The sequence below is a fragment of the Aquarana catesbeiana genome, linkage group LG01 (assembly GCF_042186555.1).
Source record: "Aquarana catesbeiana isolate 2022-GZ linkage group LG01, ASM4218655v1, whole genome shotgun sequence".
NCBI lineage: Eukaryota > Metazoa > Chordata > Amphibia > Anura > Ranidae > Aquarana > Aquarana catesbeiana.
This window is the reverse complement of record NC_133324.1, coordinates 490,349,220-490,364,899: the sequence shown is the minus strand read 5'-3', so window position 1 is coordinate 490,364,899 and position 15,680 is coordinate 490,349,220.

Genomic DNA, 15,680 nt, shown 5'->3' with positions numbered 1-15,680 from the left:
CCCTGTCGCTATAAAACGCTGACGGCGAACCTAAATATTTACCTCACTAACTAGCGTCACCAGCGACACTAATACAGCGATCAGAAAAATGATCGCTTAGCGACACTGGTGACAGGGGGTGATCAAGGGGTTAAAACTTTATTAGGGGGGGTTAGGGGGGTATCCTAGACCTAAAGGGGGCCTAACACTCACTGCCCTAACACTGTAACTGTCACAAACTGACACCAATACAGTAATCAGAAAAAAAAAAAAAAAAAAAAAAACAGCTTGGTGTCAGTTTGTGACAGGGGGGGGGTGATTGGGGGGGGATCGGGGGGCGATCGGGGTGTTTTGTGTGCCTGGCATGTTCTACTGTGTGTGTGTGTGTTGGTGCACTCACATTGCAGTCTTCTCTCCTCGGCCCGGAACGGAAAATACCGAGCCGAGGAGAGATGACATCATTTCCTCTGCCTCTGTGTACAATACAGAGGCAGGGAAATGATCCCATTGGCTGGGAGCGATCGCGAGGGGGGGGCCACGAATGGATGGCCTCCCCCTCACCACCGATCGCCGTGGGAGATTTGCCGACCGCCGCAGGCACTGGGGGGGGGTCCGATCGGACCCCCCACCCGCGGGCAGGCAAGGACGTACCTGTAAGTCCTTTTGCCTGCCCGTGCCATTCTGCCGACGTATATAGTCGTGCGGCGGTCGGCAAGTGGTTAAAACATAAGAACAAAAAATATCAGGAACTTACAAAGTTCAACATGTTAATAACGGTGCTGGTGATGTCACCCATGTAAAACAAACATTTTTCAGATGCTCACAATTTGGGAGTAAAAAAGGTTCAAGTCAACATGTGCTATCTCCCATCATGGGGAGCAATGGATGTGATTTGTGTGTGCAATCCCTTTGTTCCTCTCACAAACTAACATTATTCTGATGAAGGGGTTGCAAACACAAAACAAGTACACAAAACAAGTACATTGATATCCCCTGATGGAAGATAGCACATGATGACACACTGTGTGCATCTACTAAATTTTTAGATTAGTATTTAACAACTTCAAACATTTAAAAAAAATAAAACTTGACAATGAAATGAAGAACATGATTGATGTTTTTAGGCAAAAAGTTATTAGATTCTGCCCAAAACATCAATCTTCATTTCCTGTTGCATGGTGTCCAGCCGATTTCTCATGCTGTCAATTTGGCCATTCCACACCAGTATCTGCCCAATCAGTCTTTGTGCACCGTCTGTGTTAAATGGCTCCGCCGCTTGGCCTTCCACAACCAGAACATCACCTAAAATGTGTGGGTAAAAAAATTTTAAAAAATATGCACGCCTTAATAGATTAACTTAAGCTGGGGTGTCAGTCACTCACTTAGTGGGGTGGAAATATCACACACTTCCTCCACCTCTCCTTCCTCCAGCTCGTCGGGTGGGCGTGGTGTTGGGTTGGGGCTTGGGCTAATTGCTGCCTGAGGCTGGTGACTTGGGGGGGTCCTGGGATCCTCGAACTGTTGTCTGAGTCTTTTCTCCCCTATGAGAATTAAACAAAAGGTATAGTTAAAACACAGTGATATTTCAGTCATGAAAAAGGAATATGAAACGTTGGTTAGAAGTTGGGGACAATTGTCATTTGTTTCCAAAAAAATTTTGAAAACATGATTAAAATTCACTCTGACAAAAAATGCAAAACAATACACATTTTCATGCCAGTTTCACAGATGCAGACACCTCAATTATCCCCTATGTGTATTAGGCTCAAAAATTTTATCTGGTGTCACATAGTACACTAGTGCTCGTGAGTCCAGATGTGGAAACAGCTGCTGTGTCCTGTCCTTACATTACACTGAATCATTTTTGAAGAAGCATTATAGTTTCAAACACATCTACACAACATCACCACATTTTTTGAATAGGACAAATTATCAAGACCTAAATGTATGTCCAACCCTGTACCATCGTATTTGGCGAAAAACAAACGTCATTTTCTTAGTATCATATGTGTTTTCAAAAGAACGGTCTTTACGAACGTTGCTGTATAAACGAAAAGCTTATGGATCACCATGCAAGTTAAGTATCTCAATAGGAACACACAACAAGTACTTACTTTTTTAAGCAGCTTCTTTATTCGCCATTATTGTTTAGGCTCCCTAGTTTTGAGGTCAGACCACCGCTTCCTCAATTGTTCTTTAGCCTGTTTAATGCCAAATTTTTTGACAAGAGCGGTGACAACAAAGGCCATTATTTTGTCCTTCCGCATATTGGGTCGTGTGTACGGTCCTTTTTTGCCATCATAGTCCTCCCTTCTCAATATGGACACCATCTCCACCATCTCTTCAAAGGCCATGTTGGTGGCCTTATATGTCCTCCTGGATCTGGATGGTTGTGGCTCCGGGCTTTCCTCCACGCTACTTGCAGATAATCTCTCCACCATCTTTCTCTGTATACTCCCACTGCACAACGAAGAGTGAAGGGGCGGGGACAAATCGTACTAAAGAACGTCAGGGGCGGGCGACGCAGGCGTAGCAAGACACATGCGCAGTGTATATAAATCTATTACGCTGGCCTACGTATGTCCGAGTGGAAGTAGCGAGCATCAGAAATGAAGGTAAGATTAAATGTGGGTGTGTGTTTGGTGAATGTGTTTGGTGTGTGTGTGTGTGTGTGTGTATATGTGTACCCTAGATTCTGCAAAAAATAATACTGGGAGTTTCGACTGACATTACAGTTTTTATCTTGTGTCTTGTCTTTCAGCAAAAATGAATCCCTTTAAGGATGCTGAATTTTTGACATGTTTCATTGATCCGTATCAAGAAAAAATAAACTTGTGGGAGGTCAAGCACCCATTATATTTTAATAGAGATATAAGGAAGGCAACACTGGGCACACTTTTGGAATTTGTGAAGACTCGAGTCCCCCAGGCAGACCTTAAGTTTGTGGACAGTAAAATTGGTATCTTGCGCAATATGTACAGGCGGGAACACAATAAGATCCAGGAGTCCCGCAGATCAGGAGCAGCAGCAGACCAGGTTTATGTCCCCAAGCTGTGGTACTACCAAAAACTGCGATTTCTGGATGACCAGACAGAAGCAAGGCAATCACTTTCGACCCTTCCCTCCGGCCTTCCCGCCACCTCCACCCTTCCCTCCACCCCAGCTGAGGAGTTACAGGAAGAACTGGGCCCTTTCATCCTTGATGAAGTGGATGCGCCTAGCTTCAGCCAGGTATACTTTTTTGTGAATTTGGGATTGTGTAAATATTAATGCTGTAAACGTAAAAAATTTTGAAGTGCTTCACCAAAAATGACTTAATCACAATTATTAATATGTAGACATATCACTAGACAGTAGTGGCCAAAAATATACTTCAAATGTTGGTGAGCAGCTACAATAATGGTGGGGTCAAAAAGATAGCCTTTACTATTTGTTTAGAATTATATTTGCAAGTCATGAGCTGAAAATTGTGTGTGATTGCGCAACCCAAAATTACAACTACCGGTGTGTCCCTTTTTTTTACCCAGGATGAGCTCAGCCAGGAGGAGGCCGTGCCCAGAGGTATAGAGGAGGAGGCCTTGCCCAGTGGGAGAGAGGAGGAGGCCGTGGCTGGGCCCAGTAGAACCCTCACGGAATGTCAGGTGCCTCCCCTCCGCATTACCACAAAAAGGCCCAGGAAGATGACCCAAACAGAGGAAGAATCACTAGCCCTCATTCGGGAAGCCAGCCAAATCCTGAGCACACCACCCAATGCTGAAGAGGCCTATGGAACATATATGGCCACCAGGTTGCTGGAACTAGAAAAGGGGCAACGCCTCCTCTGTGAGGGTCTTATTTTTCAAGCATATCAGAAGGGCTTGAGAGGGGAGCTTACTCAAACAACCTATATAGCAGATGAAGCCACTCCTCCTGCTACTCCTCCTCCTCCTCCTGCCCCAAGTACACCACCAGAGGCACAGCCTCCAAGGAAGGCTGCAGAGAAGCGTGGAGGGAACGCTGCAGGGCAGCGTGCAGGGAAGGCTCCACGGAAGAGTCGAAGGTGATTGCCTGGCTTCTGTCTGGTCTGACTTCTGACTGTGCTCCCTAGTTGCAAGATACCAATTTTATTTTCCAAAAACTTGATGTGTGTCCTGGGGGACAAAAGGCTTCACACATTCCAAAAGTGTCTCCAGTGTTGCCTTCCTCATTTCTTTTTTTACCAAAATAAATGGATTTTTTCTTTATCTTACATTATTGACTATGTGTTTTGATTCAAAAAGGACATTTGGTTTGTGAGTAGGCAGGTACAGGTCAAAAAGACTATGTGGGTTATTTACAAAAGGCTAATGCAAAGTGCACTTTATAAATTGCACTGCAAGTGCACTTGTTGGAAGTACAGTCACTGTAAATCTGAGGGGAAGATCTGAAATGAGGGGAAGCTCTGCTGATTTTATCATACAATCATGTGCGAGAGAAATGTTTTTTTTTGGGGGGGGTTCCTTGCATGTGCCCCTCGGATACACAGCGAATGCACTTCCAAATGCTCTTTCAGTGCAATTCCAAGTACAATTTGCACTTGTAGTGAAAAATGATTTTGCCTTTTGAAAATAACCCCCCTATGTCTAATTAACAAGGGACACCAACCTCATTAAGGTTCATTAAAACAATAAAAAATATTAAGGTTATTGTGGTAACTTGAAACTCCAAAAAAAAAATAAATAAATAAAACTAACATTTTGTATAATTTAGCACACATTGTAAAATAGATATTGTTTAAATCTAAAAAAATAAAGATGAGTTCTGGAGATCTGGCTTTTAAAAAATACAGTATTAGTCATGGCATGAGGATAAATCATGAATAAAGTAGTTTGTGAGAACTCTGTGTGAATATAAGCAGCAAAACAACTTCATTCCTCTCGCATTATAAAGAAAAAAACAATGTGCTGTATTAAAAGATCACAGAAGAGGAATGTGCTAGCTTCAATATGAAGGCTAGTTTTACCAGACCGAGAGCTTCCGTCTTGTACTTGCTTCAGAGCATGCGTCAGTTTTGGTCCATCGGACTAACACACAGATGACCGGTTTGTACGCTAGAAAGCCGAGTTCGTCGGATAGATTTGAAACATGTTTCAAATCTAAGTCCGTCAAACTTTTGAGAAAAAAAAGTCCGCTGGAGCCCACACACGATCAAATTGTCTGACGGACTCCGGTACGCCGGACCAAGTATGCTGGAAAGTCCGCTCGTGTGTACACGGCATAAGTTCCTAGCCAAGTTGCAGGGTCCCTTTGAGATTGTCGAAAAGGTGGGGGAGGTAAACTACAAAGTCTACCAGCCAGGGAAAAGGAAACCACACCAAATTTATCATGTGAATCTCCTAAAGCCCTGGAAGGAGGGAGAGACTTTTCTGGCTGCTTCCCCGTCTCCAACAGACCGGGTACCAGTGACACCTGACGTCCCCATAACATATTCCCTGTCTGTGGCACAACAAAGTGACGTTAGAGCGTTTGTGCACAAAAATAGAGACTTTTTCTCCCCCTTACCCGGACTGACCAAGGTGATCCAGCAGGACATAGTGACGGAACCAGGGGTTCGGGTATATGTAAAGCCCTATAGAATCCCAGAGGCCAGGCGAGAGGCAGTCGCAAAAGAAATAAAAAATATGTTAGAGCTGGATGTGATTGAAAAGTCCCACAGTGAGTGGTCGAGCCCCATAGTGCTGGTCCCAAAACCTGATGGCACTATGAGGTTTTGTAAGGACTTTAAGAAACTCAACAGTGTGTCTAAGTTCGATGCATACCCGATGCCTCGGGTCAACAAACTCGTGGACAGGTTGGGACAGGCTCGCTACATAACAACCTTAGACCTAACGAAAGGCTATTGGCAAATACCACTAACTGAATCGGCCAAGGAGAAGACTGCCTTTTCCACTCCTGAGGGCTCGTTTCAGTACAAGCGGATGCATTTTGGTCTACACGGGTCCCCTGCATCGTTCCAGCGAATGATGGACAAAACTTTGAGACCACATCGCCCGTATGGGGCTGCTTATTTGGAAGATGTGGTCATCCACAGCCCAGATTTGGAATCGCACCAGCCCCGGGTACAAGCAGTGGTAGATTCCCTTAGGGAAGCAGGTCTCACGGCCAACCCAAAAAAGTATGCCATAGGCCTGGAGAAAGCCAAGTACCTTGGGTATGTTATTGGCCGGGGACTTGTCAAGCCTCAGACCAATAAGATTGAGGCAATTCAAAAGTTGCCCCAACCAGTAAACAAGAAACAAGTTTGGGCCTTCCTAGGCAGTACGGGGTATTACCGACGGTTTATACCCGACTTTACCACCATTGCCGTCCCTCTGACCGACCTGACGAAGGGTAGAGGGTTGGTCATGGTCAAATGGAATCCTGAAGCCAAGGAGGCATTTCAGAAGTTAAAACAGGCCCTTTGTGTACTGCCGGTGCTGGTGACCCCGGACTTCACAAAGGGGTTTGTGTTACAGACAGATGCCTCTGAGGTGGGCCTAGGTGCTGTACTATCCCAGAACAGGGATGGTGAGGAGCACCCGGTTGTATACCTGAGCGAAAACTGAATAAGCATTAAAAAACTATGCTATTATCGAGAATGAGTGTCTCGCTATTAAATCGGCCTTGGAGTCCTTGAAGTATTACTTGTTGGGTAGGGCATTTAAGCTGGTCACCGACCATGCTCCCCTAAAGTGGATGTGTGACAACAGGGAGAAAAATGCCCACGTGACAATATGGTTCCTGGCTCTACAGCCCTTTAAGTTTACAGTAGAGCATAGGCCGAGCAAGCTCCAAAACAATGCAGATGCCCTCTTCCACATGCACTGTATGCTTGGGTCAAATGCTCAGCCGCAGGGGCTTGAGCAGAGGGGGAGGATATGTGACAGTATGCGAGGTGATATAGTGGATAATCGCTACATTTTACCTCACATTCGTTCTGTTGTAGGGGATCGAACCGGAATCCGGCCCGGGATTTTCCAGCCTCTGTGGTAGGCTAGGTTCCGGTCCGGATGTTCTGGTCCACTTGGGCCCACACTTTTGAGACTCAGGAAGGAACCTGAGTGAGAGGAGCTCTGGGTGTTGGACAAAAAAGGTTTGCTTTACCGCATGTTTTGTGGGTGACGTGGACCAGCCCCGCACTGTCTAGAGAGGAGACTATTTGTTTAGTTAGCGCTGGACGGCAAGGATTTACTTTAATTTTTCTGTTTTGTTTATTTTATTTTGCAAACCTCCTGTAAATAAACCTGGCATCCGCCAGATTTTTAAGAAAGTGCCCGTTTGCTAACTGTCATTCAGAAAAGGTGATCCCGCGAGTTAATCTCACACACTCTTCATGTAATCCCAGACAGACTCGATGTTGAGATCAGGGCTCTGTGGGGGCCAAACCATAACTTCCAGGACTTGTTATCCTTTACATGGAAGATAGTTCTTAATGACATTGGCTGTATGTTTAGGGTCTTTATCCTGCTGCAGAATACATTTGGGGCCAGTCACACCCCTTCCTGATGGTAGGGCATTATAGTTAATTATCTGCCTGTATTTCTCAGCATTAAGGACACCATTGGTCCTGTCCAAATCTTCAACTTTATTTGCTGAAATGCAGCCCCAAACTTGCAAGGAACCTCCACCATGCTTCACTGTTGCCTCAGCACACTCATTATTATACCGCCAACCAGCCCTTCGATGAACAAAATGCCTCCTGCTACAGCCAAACATTTTACATTTTAACTCATCAGTCGAGAGCAACTGCTGCCATTTTCTGCACTCCAGTTCCCATATTTTTGTTGCTTGGCCTTGTTTTCATGTCAGAGATATGGCTTTTCAGGCGCAGTTCTTCCATGAAGACCACTTCTGACCAGACTTCTCCATGCAGTAGAGGGGTGTACCTGGGTCTCACTGGTTTCAACCAGTTCTGTGCTGATGGCAGTGCTGGACATCATCTGATGTTAAAGATAAATGTTAAATGTTAAAGTAAGCAATATTGTGTCTTTCATCTGCTGCATTAAGTTTCCTTGGCTGACCGCTGTGTCTACGGTCCTCAACATTGACCGTTTCTTTGTGCTTCTTCAAAAGAGTTTGGACAGCACAGTCTGCTTTGAAAGCTTTGCCTGGGAGAGACCTTGCTGATGCAGTATAACTGCCTCGTGTCTTGTTGCTGTGCTCAGTCTTGCCATGGTGTATGACCTGTGACATAAAACTGTCTTCCCCAACCTCACCTTAGTAGCAGAGTTTGGCTGTTCCTCACCCAGTTTTAAGCCTCCTATACAGCTGTTTCTGTTTCAACCTAAATATGAAATTGATGATTATTAGAACCTGCTTGGTATATTTGGTAAATCATACACCTGACTCAAATTCTACAAAATCCATGATTTTGTGCAAGTGTAAGAATTGATGCTGGTTTGAAGCCAAAGGAAAATCAAATATGGACTTCATTTAGATTTTTCTTCTGTTCGCTCACTTTGCATTTTGTAAATTGAAAAATAAACAATGACAATATATATTTTGGAAAGCATTCTTACTTTACTGCATTTTTTCACACCTGCCCAAAACTTTTGCACAGTACTGTATATGAATCAAGAATATGTATGAAGCCACTATATATTCCCTTTAAGACAACTGTAAACCTCCCACTTGTAGCCCTTAGAAAATTAGCGGTGAGGAAAGGACTAATGTTGCTTTTACTAAAGCAATCTTTTTTGCATGTTGCTGATCTCTGGTTGCCTCTTTGCAGCCATAGCTTGTCTACATGCACTCCTACATGCAGATGGAGTTTCTCAAGGTGGGTTTCCTGATAGTTACAACCAGGGCTTTTTTTCAGGGGGAACGCAGTTCCGGCACCTCCAGCAATGAATGTAAGTAATAGCAAGGAGTGCTGGGATGTGCTAGAGGGTCTATTGATGCTGGCTGCTGGGGAACCTGTTTTTGTATGGGGGTCTATTGTTGCTGGGTATGTTTATTGTTGCCAATGGGGGGTGTTATGTTGCTGGGGGGGTCAATTGTTGCTGGGAGGGATCTACTGTTGAGGAAGAGGTCTATTGTTGCTGGCTCTTGGAGGGTCTATTGATGCCGGCTGCTGGAGGTCTATTGTTGCTGGGGTGGTATTTTGTTGCAAGGGGTCCATTGTTGCTGGGGGTGGAGTCTATTGTTGTGTGGGCGATCTATTGTTGCTGGGGTGAGGTCTATCATTGCTAGGGGGTCTACTGTTGTTGGGGTGGGGTATATTGTTGCTTACTGCACTCTATTTTACTGTTTTTCTTGTTATCATTAACAAATTTGATGCAAATCAAGTAGTAGCACAAGATGATACTTGGTTCTGTATTCTCTAAAAGGGTTGGTTCTGGGAGGTGGGTAGTTGGTGGAACCAAGGGACAATGCTCAGAGGTGGGTATGGAGCAGAAACGAAGGGTAACTCAGAAGGGGGAGTTCCTGCACCTATTCTCTGAGAAAAAAAGCCCTGGTTACAACAGTGGACTATACCTGTGGTGGACCATGTCATTTTTAGTCTCCATTGAGAGAGTGCATGACAAGGTGCAACTCAGAAGCACGATTTGGAGACAAGAACAGAATGTTTTCACCCCATAATGGAAAGTACCTTCATGACAGGGTCACCAGGTATTTAAATGAAAGCTGCAGATTTAAAAAATATTGAAAACAAAGATTACAATGGCATATGCAGCTCCAGGCAACAATCTATGTGGGATAGATTGTGTATATCCATCTTGGAGAGGGTCTAATAGGGTTAGGGACCTCTCACAAAGGGAGACCCTATGGTTATTTCGTCTGAAGAGCCTTGCCCCCAGGGGCCTTAATATTGAAGTAGACTTGAACTGCTTCATTAATGATTTTTGATCAGTATACCCAAGGAAATATTTTTTGTGATATATTCTTCTTTTTCAGTTACTAGTTAATGGACGCTACAGCACCTGTATATTTCAGGTGGATTGCATGCTTATTTAACTCTATATTGATTCAGCACATTGGCAGGGATAGTAGGCTTCAATTTTTTACAGGGGGGCGGTAATTGTGTGGATTAATTTCTGAAATAAATAAGGGGATAGTTTTTTACTTCACCACTAGAGGGCTCTGGCACTGTTCAGCAGTGTAGAGGCTCTCTAAGGTTATATAAAGACTCACTAAGTGCACAACACCATTCACATATTATTTATATATTTAATTGTAGGAATCATAATTACATTTTCACTCTATTTTTCATTATTATTTAGTGGTAGTGTGGGTGACCTAGGGAAATGGCCTAATTCACAGGTCAGATCGGGCACTGTACAGGCTATGTAGACTGAGTATAAATTATAGAGTGTCAGTTCTAGTTTACAAGTATAATATCTCTAGATGAATGTTTATATATGCTATATGGTGTGTGATCTAGAAATATGACGAATTTATATTGTCAACAAAAATTCCATGAATAGCATTTATGATTGAGAGTTTCTTTCCTTTTTTTTCTCTTTGATTGAAATTTAGTTTATGCAATACACTTGGTTATACATGTTCCGGCATGCTTTAGGATGCTTTGTAATGAAAGTGTCTCCTGGAGAATGTGATCGGCCCAGTGCTGCTGCTTTGAGGGCCGCGGGGACACCTGGGAATGTGGAGGTGTAATTGCAACCTGCTACGTTGATAGACGTGAGAGGTATAAGAGTGGGAGGTGCCGTACCGTACAGCCAATCCCATGAGTAAGTCAGGTATGACGAAACATGTCGGGGCGTGGCTGTACGGCATCTACCATTAGCAGATAGTGACGGACGGGACGCTGCTGTTTATCTCCGTGCACTGGCGGGAGCTTTTGAACGCGACAGAGGAGCTGCTCCTTGGGCTTGTGTGCCAGTAGGAGATCTACATCTGCAGAGCGTCAGCGAGTGGGGTGAGAACCTATCCAACGCTTTTCTTGGGTCCGCCGCGACCTTCATTCCACAGTGGTGCTGGGCGTTTCACAGAGGAGGATTGAGTTTGATTTGCAGTGTCATTTTGGCTTGATTCAAGAGTTTTTTTGTGAGTGTAATGATTGAAGATTTTAAGTTGAATAAATTTTATATGTTTTACGGTATCACACTATTTTGAGCATTCTTATTTTTCATGCAATGAGATGACACTGGGGTAAATAAGGAATTCGGAGCTTTTACCTTCATCTGACCAACTACATGTTCATGCTTTATTGCCAAAACACGAGAGTGTGAGGCATATTGAGTCGGTGAGTGCTGAGTTCAAGGGGAGAGGAATCACTGGCACTGAGTGAATTGGTGGACTGTTTTCAGAAACTGCACATTTCCTTCACGGTGTTCTCTCTATGGATTTTTTATGGACTAATTTACATAGTTTCACTTTTGATATAATCTGTGACTGAAATTGCTCTGTGTATGGTATATTTTTATATGCACTGTCACGATACTCACTTTCACATTGTACATCGATTAGATTTTTGGTACAGATTGTTTCACGCATGGTACATCATATTATTTTGTCACTGCACTAGATCACTTTAGCATAAAGGCTTGCACAGCTTTTGAACACTAGATAGTGCCATCACTGTCATTTAGCGCCACTTATATTGATTTGCAGGGGTCGTTTATGGGCTCTTGGAAACAATAGGAAGTTCTGCTATAGCCATGGTATATAGTAATATTCAATTAAACAGTTACTCTGCTCTGTTTGTTGTTATACTGTATGATGCTACTACTGTAATTTCTGTGTTACACTACTGAGCTAGTGTTTTACTATTGTTATTGCCATTTTCTACTGCACTAACCTTTCAAATTGAAGGTTTTTTCTTTTCATTAAAAACTTTTTCTACTCCATCTGGTGTCATTGTCATTATCATCCGGAATCAGGGGACCCATGCATCAGCAGCTCCTTTGGGGGTAAGCACTTATATATGTTATAAGTAAATGGGTTAACATTAACTTTATATACAATTTATAGAATTTGAATTCTCCTGGTAAGAAGCAGCAGATAAGTGACCTCCACAAAACAGTTAAACTTACATTTAAAGTTTGTTGGGCACATGAAGTTGGTGAAGACACAGCAAATGTAACCATTCCATTACCTGACAGGCTGAACTGATTTCAAACTATCATTACCATTATGCCTTAGTAGGAAAGCCTTGGCTTTCTCTCATTATTCACATGCTTTATAGAACCTTAAATGAATCTATCCAAAAGCGAGTTTTGCTGCATATAAAATAACAACAGCATATTTTTGCGCCTACATTTGCATATTGCAGATCTTTTCATTTAATCTTTCTATCTCCTCTGTAAAGTGAACATTATTCTATCTTTCAGGGAACATACAGGAATGTTAATTGTGCCTATGCAGGACCTTGAAAATGCACATTTTGTCCTAAATTCCTTCTAAAATAGCACTAAACTTTCTGATATGTGAATTGTCTAGGAAATGCATTGTCCACAGCCTCATAGTTGTAAAGCTACAATGTTGTGAGATCATTAGAGTGTAGGTGTCAGATTAAATTATATAACTACTATCCTGCTCATTGGCCTTGCAAGACAGGACGCTGTACCTGAGGACTTGCAGTGCAAGGATCTTTCTGCTTCTATTTAATTAAAGCAGTGTTCCGCCCCAAAAAAATAAATAAAAGCCAGCAGCTACACTTACTGCAGCTGCTGGCTTTTAACAATAGGACACTTACCTGTCCTGGAGTCCCGTGATGCCGGCACCACAGCTGATGTTTCCATCAGCTGTCAGGTGCTGCCGTGGCCATTGCGGGGGAGGGTATCCAGCAGTGTAGCCTTATGGCTTCATGCCGGGAACCCTACTGCGCATGCATGAGGCCCCCGCTCCTCTCTCCTACTGGCCCGGCGACAGGGAGAGGAGGAGGGAGGAGGAGGGAGCCCCGCAGTGATGTCATGGGCCGCAGCCCGGACTCCCGGAAGTGGGAACAGGATACCTGTCAAAGAAAGGTATCCTGTCCCCCCTCCCCTCGAAAGGTGCCAATTGTGGCACCGGAGGTGGAGAGGAGACAAATGAGCGGAAGTTCCACTTTTGGGTGGAACTCCGCTTTAATTCAGTGGATCTGTGCTTTCTGAACTTCTCCTGTTGCTTCTTGAATATTCCTCCATCAGTCTTCAGATCACTAGTCATCAGGGTGTAGATATGACATGAGGAAGCAAAGCCCTACCTCTACCAAGATGGCTGCCTCCACACAGAGAAACAGCGATAAACAAAGCACAATGTGTCAGTAACTAGAACAAACTCAATTTTTGGCAATATTGGTAACTAGTCCCTCGCCTACTACCTAACTTGAGTTTAGGTCCATTTTAAGTTATATTTTTAAACTTAATTTGCCCTGATGATATATATTTATCATACAGTCCATATAGCATATCAAGATTGCAGACCTGTCAAAATAGCAGAGTGCAATCTTCTGTTCTTTAAAAATGCTGTATATAGTCTAGATGTGTTGATTACAACTACATCCTTCTTTCCCATCCTCCCATCTTTTTCTGTGCTTTCCGTTCTCTTATTGGATCATTTCTATTCATCATCGGAATGAATCATTGTTGACAGGCTGTTTATTTTATTCGGTGTGGCTGATTAATCAACGTTTCTAAACAACTTGGAAAATTCAGTATCAAAAAACAACAAAACTCAAAGCAATAACATTCATAAATTCATGGAGAATGGCTTCCTGCTGAGAAACCCATTGCATGATATCGCAGTAATTCATTTCACTAAATTGGGTCATTTCATGTTTATCTTTATGAAAAAAACCCACATAATAGCCCATTACAAAGGCAGCAGCGATTGTCTTCCATAGGTCATAATCCACAAATTAATGAATGCTTGGTAGCCATGTTTGCATTATAAATGGTTGTCTAATGTTCTAATGAGCATTTATTATATAAGAGAGTTGTAATGTTCTGTACTGTAATGTATGCAAACTATGCAGAAAATTTATTAATAGACTCCATTTTAAAGCCTATGAATATACTGGCATTTACCTTAAAATAAGTTAATTATGTCAACATTGTAACCACATAGATATCTAAAAGACATTCATTAATAAAAGTGTTATTTAAAGAGTAACTCCACTTTTGCTGAAAAAAAACATTGCCCTCTGGGTGATCAATGTACATTGTAGGAATTTTAACTAACCTTGTTGCAGATTCCTACCTTCTGTTATTTTGAAGAAATATCTGTTTGTTTGTCTATATCCATGTCCAAAATAATGTGGATGGAAGTTATATTATAATTATAAATCAGCTGCTGCACTTGCATGATTCTAAAGAGGAAAGTTGCAGAGTCTGCATCCCTTTAGACATGATTCCCCTTTGGGAGTATCTCACCAAAAATTTAATTTTTGTTGCAGGGTATGCCCGCAATCTGACTTGTATTCTAGTGCAGACTTCTGGGAAAATCAGTGAGCCAATCACACAAGCAGAAATTTACATTTTTGGGGGGTGTTCTGTACACCAACTGTGTACAGAACACCTCCAAGTTGCCATAATTCAATGAATTTTACAGAACATTACAGCGCTGCAGATTGAGGAAAGGAAAGGTGATTTTTAATAACATTCAACTGCACAGTGAATTGCGTCGCAATTAAATGTGCTATATTATTTTTTATGTGCGAAAGTGGAGTTACCCTTTACATGAATGTAAAGCCAAAACATTTTTGTAGTTTTGGGTGGAGTAGGGAAGATTTAAAACCCCTGTCATGTTTTTATTATTGTCTGTGCTCCAACTGGGCAGATTCACCCTCTATACATTTCTGGTGACCATTGTCTCTGGTACAGAAAGTTGCCACAAAAACAGGAGGTGAGGGAAAATCTTGGGAACAAAACTGGTCTTTACAAATGTATTTTTTTATAGGCTCCAAATGCATATCTGTTCATAATTTACCCCTAATTCACTTATAAACAGTTGTATGTCATTTTCTGAAGCTTAAACAGCTGATATTATCTATTTCCACTAATCCCAACAGGAGTGGTGGCTGGTGCTCCATTTTTTTGGAAGGGGGGGGCGGCAAACAAACCCTCCAGCCCGCCAGCCAGCCAGCCAACCCCGCACTTACCCCAGTGCCTGCCTGCTCGCTCGCTCGCCCACTCACCCGCCAGACCCGCACTTACCACAGTCCGCTCGCCCGCCAGCCCCACACTTACCCCAGCCTTACCCGCTCACTCGCTCACCCGCTCACCCGCCAGCCAGCCCGCACATACCCCATCCAGGTGGCAGGTGGCTTCCCCGACTTCTCCCCCCCCGCCAATCCGGTCTTAGGACACGCTTCCTGTCCTGATTGGCCAGGAGGAGAAGCAGGAAGACAATAGCGAATGTTGATTCACTAGCAAGTGGGTGGGCTTGGGGTGCAGTGCTTTGTGCCCTGAGCCCACCCTTTTTGAAGCCAATTAGATACTGTGGATCTAATCATGTGCTTCAAAAAAAAAACAAAAACACATAGAAATCCATGCGTCCGGCGCCTCACATTGAGATTAGGGGCCACCCAAAAATGGAACTTTTGCTTTAAGTGCTGGTGACCCCCTGACATGCCACATTTTGGCATGTCATTTTTTGGGGGGAGGAGCGGGTACTCTTTTTACTGAGAACTCGGTGTCCTCCTATGGACGCCGAATGCAGGACTTGTGAGCGCACCCGAAAGGTAACCCCACGGGAGGGTGCTTCTCCCAGAGGGTTATCAGATGTGGGGAGGAGCCGAGAGAGCCGCCGAGGGACCCCAG